The sequence below is a fragment of the Lissotriton vulgaris genome, chromosome 6 (assembly GCF_964263255.1).
Source record: "Lissotriton vulgaris chromosome 6, aLisVul1.2, whole genome shotgun sequence".
NCBI classification, from domain to species: Eukaryota; Metazoa; Chordata; class Amphibia; order Caudata; family Salamandridae; genus Lissotriton; species Lissotriton vulgaris.
The window spans coordinates 1,731,309,924-1,731,317,137 of NC_141694.1; positions in this window are offsets into that span (position 1 = coordinate 1,731,309,924).

The window sequence follows — 7,214 nt, forward strand, 5'->3', positions numbered from 1 at the left end:
ATAAGTTCCAACGCGGTACTGCTTGGCCCTATTTTTAAAGGTGGTCAGAGCATATATTACTGTACAAATGAGATCACAAATGTCATCACCGGTAATACACAACTTAATGCGTACATTATTCACTTAATGATAGTTCTTGGCCACATTCATAAGTACGCCGACGCGTTTCGACCTTCACAGTGGGCCTGTGGTGTGTTTCAAAGAATGTCTTCTTCAGGGCTGTGAGCTTTGTGGACACATAGAGGCAACTGGTTCCTGCTAGTTTTCCCAAGTGGTCTAAGAACTTTCTTTGTCTATTTGTCACTCTGTGCCTTATTTCAGCATGTAGCCCTTGATGCAGGTTGTTTTTTTTTAGCACATCTGATTTTTTGATGGAGGTCCTTTACTAAGGTCGCCGGGCTTCTCTCTCGGGGGACTTTTTCATCCTCGTTAGCATGCCAAGGTGGCCGCGGTGAACTCTGGCAAGGCACCTGGGCCGAATGGATTCCTATGTGAATTCACTCAAGGCTTAAGAGCCTAAACTTCTAGACCAGTGTTATCCAAACTGTGGTCCACGGACCCCCAGGGGTCCCTGACACATTCCCAGGGGGTCCGCAAGCAGCAGTTTTAAAAGCACTGCAAAGTATCTTGTTTAATTAGCAGTTTTCAAAGAATAAAAGTGTCAAGATACTGACAAAACTCATGTCTCTCCTGCTGGAGAGACATGAGTTTTGTCCAGTGGCAGCTTTGGCTGAACTAATGTAGCACAGAGGGTTAATATGCCTACTGCAAAGAATGTGTACCATGCATTTTCAAAAACAGTATTTTATATGCATACGTCAGTGGGTTACTGCTTTTGTCAGAGAGATTCTTTTGTTACAGTGCAGTTCATAAGTGACATTGGTAATCTAGCACAGTGACCAATAAACTGTCATCAAACAGCTGCTTGCAAACTGCAAGGTACAAGTTAGTGACTTATGTTTTTTCTCAGTCTTTTATTATCCTGATGCTTCTAAAAAGGTTTATTTGGGTGGAAATACATTTTTATTGTTAAAGTCATTGCTAACCACTGTGTTATGTTCTGAATCCTGAGTTTGTGCTTCTCCAGACCAGCACTCTTTAAAACTGCCTTCCAGTATGAATGACATGTGAATTCTACACCTTTTAGTCCCCTTTGCCTTGTGTAACATTTTCTATACACTGATTGACACGTATGATTCACTGTCTCTATATGTGTGTGATGTAAAGTGCTCTGACATGCTACAATGGTATGAGAGATGCTATAAAAAATGAAATAAATGTGACAGGTGGGCTATGGAGCGATGAGAGGCTCTGTTGGAGGGTGATAGTGGGGGAATCATTGAAGAACCCCCAGAAAGATTGTCGTATTCTTGTACAGAGTCAGGTCTTCATTTACTATTCTTTAAAAGCTAATACAATTCAATATATAATGATAAATGTTTTGTAGAATGCAGCATTGTTTCCTAAATGTGTTAAGGGGATAGCCTCCCAAAGCCTTGTTTGTAGTGGTCAGGCTCACTCCCTGCACTTGGTGTGCACCGTATGGGCACTGGTCTGAAATTATTTGCCAGGGCTGCTTTGGGTTTCCAGTCTGGCCCTGGCAGGAGCATGAGCCTTGTACTGCGAAATAAAACCAACCATTGAAAAGTCACGGAGATGCAGCACCAACCGTCCCATTAACTTTTTTTCGTTTTCTTGCAAATTCTTTCAATATAAAATACAACAGAAGTGGCGGAGACTGTTGTTAACCTCCTTGGCTTAACAACACACTCCGCCACTTCAGAAACTCAGCGCTTCGCCATATTTACAAGAATATGGTGCAGCTCTGCATTTCCCTGCGCTGGTGCTGCATTTAACAGGGGGAGATTGTTTATGTACAGGAAGGTCCCCCTTCCTGTTTCATGTTGCACTCGGCAAGTTGGGGTTCTTCGGGTGGGGGGAGGTTTGATTCTCAACCATGTTGGGGGGGTTGGAGTGGGAGAGGGGGAAGGGGTGAATGTCCCAGAAATGGGTGATACTGCAGATTCACAACCCAGGGCCCTGTTCTATTGTTGCACAGGTTTCAATATAAACTTGAATGGGATGGCATTTGATTACACTGAAACCATGTTTTATTTGGCACCAATTCTTGATATCATGCACTCATGCCATAATAGACACGACCCCATGACTGAGCTAACATTTCTGACGAGGAATATCAGAGGCATGAACGACTTTAGCAAAACAAGTCTTCCCCCCACTGCAAACTAGCGGCATCGCACGCCGCGCCGCAGTGTTACGTATCTGCACTAATGCCAACCTCTAACGGACAATTCCTCGCTCTCCTCGAAAATGCAACACCACTAGATAATCTATTATATTATCAGATAACAGCAACCTGCAAAACCATGAACAACGCATTCCCCAGCCCTCTACCACCAAACGCAGCACTCGAATATATGCACACAGCGGCCTCCCCGCGCAAACTTGTCACTAGAATGTATGTGTTGACTCTTGCAGCCTCCCCGGTCGACACCGAATGGGCACGCCTTACATGGGTAATGGACTTAGTTGACAAGCCCACACCAGAACAGTGGCAGTACTGCTGCAACCAGTCCCAAAAATGTTCCCCCAACTACCGACTACGCCTGATGCTTTTAAACTTTTTACACAGACTGTATTGCACACCTGCAGCACTTCACAAAATGGGCCTGGCAGAGGACGCAAAATGCACAAGATGCTCTGTTCCCGACGCAACATTTGCACATTTTGCCTGGTCATGTCCAAGAATAGCGACCTTCTGGCAAGATACATGCCGAATTGTAGGCTACATCACCTCTGACAACCTTGCACCCCACCCCCTCACATGCCTCCTGAGTTATGTCAAGGACATTTCGGACGCCAACCGCAGACTGGTTGCGATGCTGCTGTTACTTGGTAGGTGCAGGGTGACGATTCACTTGGGCAATAAGCCGGTACCATCTATAAAAACCTGGCTAGCAGACGAGGCACACTGTCAATCACATCTCTGCGAGTACTGGAATGTAATGTCCCTAGCAAGCAGACCACATGACATTTGGGCCCCCCTGGTGTCCTATCTCTAACAGACAGAGGTGGCTGACCAATCCCCCAACCACCCCCCACCAGGCTCCATTGTTGCGAATGAGTAACTTGAAATATAAAGTGACAGACTTAATCCCAACGATAATGTGATGTTGAGAACAATGGGTATGTTAATCTCGTAGTCCTTCCTGTGCCCAGTTTGTGATTATATTTTTGTGCATATTTAATCTCCTGTTATTACTTGAAAGCCTCATGAACATGCCTTGGCTTAAACCATATAATTGAATGCATAACCTGTAACACACCTTTATTCAAATAAAGTTTTCAAATAAAATAATTTAAAAAATAAACCCTTTCGCTGCTAGGCCTTTTCTCCCCCTGTGCTAAGCCTTTTTTGTCTATTTGGGGGAGTTTGCATTTAGGCACCTGTGCCTTTTAGACCACATAGGGTATCCTCGCCAAATCTGCGTGTTTTTCTTCCAACATCATGGGGATTTTAAAGGTACCCAGGGTTTGTTGATTACCCAGGAAGAGGCACAGAAACTAGACAAAATACACATAAATTTTGTTTTTTATTGGAAAAATGGGAAAAAGTGTTGCAGAAGAAAGCATCTGTTTTTTCTCTACAAATGGTATAAACAAAGGGTTATTGGTGCGGAAATTACCATCTTCACAACCTTTCAGGGACTGACAGACTTTTATCAAAAAACCAAAACTTTTTTCATAGTGTTGGCATTTTACTGGGACATAGCCTATTTTTGATATTTTTTGTGCTTTCAACCTCCTTCCAGTTTGCTGTAGAAATGGGTATCAAAGTAATAATGGATCCTGGAAAGCTATACATCTCAGAAAAGTAGACAAAATTCAGCAAGTGGTTATTTGTGTAGATCCTTGAATTTTTTTTTTAGAAAAAACCACTTGAAAATAAGAAAAATTGAAAAGGAGTTGAAAAAGCTATTTGTGCCAACATTTTCACCTGTAACTTCTTCTAAGTATGACTGATGTTTGAAAGCAATATGCCATTACATTGGCTGGACCCTTCTGGTTGTGGGGATATATAGGACTTGTAGGTTCACCATGAACCCAAAGACTCCAGAGACAATAACTGAGCAGCGTCTTGCAATGGTTTTTCATTGTGTACTGGGTATATAGCAATTAATTTAGTAAAATATAAAGAGTGAAAAATAGGTATGAAAGACACTTTTGTATTTCCGAAATGGGTACAAAATATAGAGTTTAGAAACAGTACCTATTTGCACAGCTCTGAAATTGTGGGTACCCATTCCAGCATGTGAATTTTAAGACATTTTTCAAAGTGACTTCTTTTTTACACATTGTCTTACATTTGGAAGCCAGAAATGCATCAAAAGTCAATAGGTAATATAGTTGCTCTACAATTCTGTGCCCGCAAACAACAGGAAATGGCCCAAAACGCAACGTGGACACTCCACATTTTTACAGTGAAAACAGACCCTTTTTTTGCAAAGTGCCTAGCTGTGGATTTTGAACCCTTGCTCAGCCGGCACCTAGGGAAGCCTAGCAAACCTATACATTTTTGAAAACTAGAATCCAGAATGGGATGACTTGAGTGACTCCCACCAGGTTCTGTTACCCAGAATTCCCTGCAAACCTCAAACTTTGTAAAAAAAAAAAAAAGAAGACAATTTCCTCACATTTCTGTGATAGAAAGTTCTAGAATCCACATGGATCCCATAAATTCCACACACCCCGCATTCCCCAAAGTCTACCGATAAAAATGGTACCTCACTTGTGTGGGTAGGTCTAGTGCCCGCGACAGGAAACGGCCCAAAACGCAATGTGTGGCACTTACCAGGTTCTGTTACCCAGAGTCCCTTGCAAACCTTAAACTTTGTAAAAAAACATTTCTGTGATCGAAAGTTCTAGAATATGTGTGGATCCACAAAATTTCACCCACTCCCCATTTCCCTAAGTCTTCCGAAAAATAATGGTACCTCACTTGTGTGGGTGGGCCTACTGCCAGCGACAGAAAAAGCCCAAATCCAACATGGACAGTTCACATTTTTACAGGGAAAACAGACTTTGCAAGGTGCCTAGCTGTGCATTTTGCACCCTATCTCTGCCGGCACCTAGGGAAACCTATCAAACCTATATATTTTTGAAAACTAGACACCCAGAGAAATCCAGGATGGGGTGACTTGAGTGGCTCTTACCAGGTTCTGTTACTCAGAATCCCTTACAAACCTCAAACATTGTCAAAAAACACATCTTCCTCACATTTCTGTGATGGAAAGTTCTGGAATCTACGTGGATCCACTATCCCTGCATTCCCCAAAGTCTTGAGATAAAAATGGTACCTCACTTGTGTGGGTAGGCCTAGTGCCCGTGACAGGAAACGGACAAAAACGCAACGTCCACCCACCACATTTTTACAGTGAAAACTGGCCCTTTTTTTGCAAAGTGCTCGCTGTAGATTTTGAACCCTAGCCCTAGCTCTGCCGACACCTAGTGAAACCTAGCAAACCTATATTACTTTTTTTAACTAGACACCCATGGGCATCCAGGATGGCGTGACTTGTGTGGCTCTCACCGGGTTCTATTACCCAGAATCACTAGCAAACCTCACACTTTGTAAAAATAAAAAACAAATTTCTGTGATGGAAAGATTTGTAATCTGGATGGATCCACAAAATTCTACCCACCCCGGATTCCCCAAGCGACACCCAACTGCAGAAGCAGCAGCCGCGCAGCATCTGCCATGAAGAACTGTAGGCCTGCGAAGACTTTGAATGGGTGCACACCAACCAACGAACACAGACCAGCGCCAGGAGATCATGGGTGAGTGCCGCCCTCCAAGGCGAGGAAAGGCAGGATACACCAGCGCTCGACCCTAGCCTGGAGCTGGGACGCGCCCAAAGCGAAAGGAAAAGTGTGGCCTCTGCACACAGATGTGCGTGAGAAGAGGTCGCTCCACCACGCTCCCTGACCTCACTTCGCAGCGCTCGCTCTGGCTGCCTGGTATCTGTATTTCTGCCTCGCATTTGCCTACTTACAGACCTATTCATTGCGCGCTCGCATCTGACTAATTTGCATAGCCAAATATTTTAATATTGTCTGTGCGCTCGCTTTATGACTATTTGAATCACTTAATGTTTTAATTGCGTGCACGCTCGCATTTGCTCATTAGCAGTGTTGATTGGCTTCATTGTTAGTGCGCTCGCATCTGCTAAGTGTTTGGTTAGTCGAGGGACTGCATTGTAGATCGGACTGCCCGCCTGTTGAGCTATTTGTTTGTTTACAAGTACCCGGCCATTCTGTTTGTTGAGCCTCGTAGCGAGGCTCCCCAGCACGCACCCGCCTCCCAGCCGCCCCTCCCTCACCCCTCCCCCTCCACTATCCATATATGACAGATGCACTTGCGTGCAGCGTTCACGCGCAGCTTTCGCGCCCCATGCGTGCCGAAGGTGCGCCAAAGGTAAGCCCGTCTACGCCCGTCCGCGCCTGGACCGCGCCCAGCACCAGACCCCCTGGCCCCCGTCCCATCCACCCCACCCGCATTACATACGACGCATCCACCCTTTTAGCCCTTAACCCCGGCCGACTCCCCACCTGCACCCAAGCCGCTCCTGGACACACCCATGGACCCTTCTCATGCAACTCCTGCAAGTATGACAGCACCAAGACCAACTTCTCTTCCACTAACACCAAACAGAGATCCCACACCAACCACCTAAAATGCATCCTGCTCAACACCCGCTCAGTCCACAGACACGCCATCGACCTCTGGAATCTACTAGACACCATCTCTCCGGACGTCGCCTTCCTAACAGAAACATGGATGAACGCCTCCTCAGCCCCAGACATCACCATTGCCATCCCGGAAGGCTACAAGATCATACGTAAGGACCGCACCAAGCAAACAGGAGGAGGCATCGCCATCGTCCATAAGAATTCCATCCGCATCTCAACCAGCTCTGACGCCAACCTCGCTAGCGCCGAACACCTTCACTTCCAGATCCACACCGACCCCAAGACCACACTCAGAGGCACCCTCCTCTACAGGCCACCTGGACCCCGGGCACAATTCAGTGAAGACATCACTGACTTTATCACCCCACACGCCCTCCCCTCCGAGGACTACATCCTACTGGGAGACCTCAATTTTCACCTGGAGAAGAGCAACGACAGCAAGG